Below are 304 nucleotides of genomic sequence, written 5' to 3'. Positions count from 1 at the left end.
AAATAGCAGAATACACATTCTTCTCAAGCTTCCATGGAACATTGACCAAAACCGCATTTGGGACCATAAAGCATGATAGAACTTTTGTTTTGTTTTTAGGTAAAATATTTCTTTATTTTTCTACTGCATGGATGCTGGTGACACAGTAAGTTCATAATTTCTCACAAAACTTATAAACTTAACAACTGAAAATCTACACTCTTTAGTCTTCCACATCATCTGTAGGTATGCATTTCACAGCAGCAAAAGAAAACCTTAGCTTAAAACACCAGGTTTCTGGGAATTACTGAAATGTCATTTTTTT

This window comes from Galeopterus variegatus, unplaced genomic scaffold, assembly GCF_000696425.1.
Source record: "Galeopterus variegatus unplaced genomic scaffold, G_variegatus-3.0.2 Scaffold19189, whole genome shotgun sequence".
NCBI classification, from domain to species: Eukaryota; Metazoa; Chordata; class Mammalia; order Dermoptera; family Cynocephalidae; genus Galeopterus; species Galeopterus variegatus.
This window is presented reverse-complemented; position numbering follows the sequence as displayed.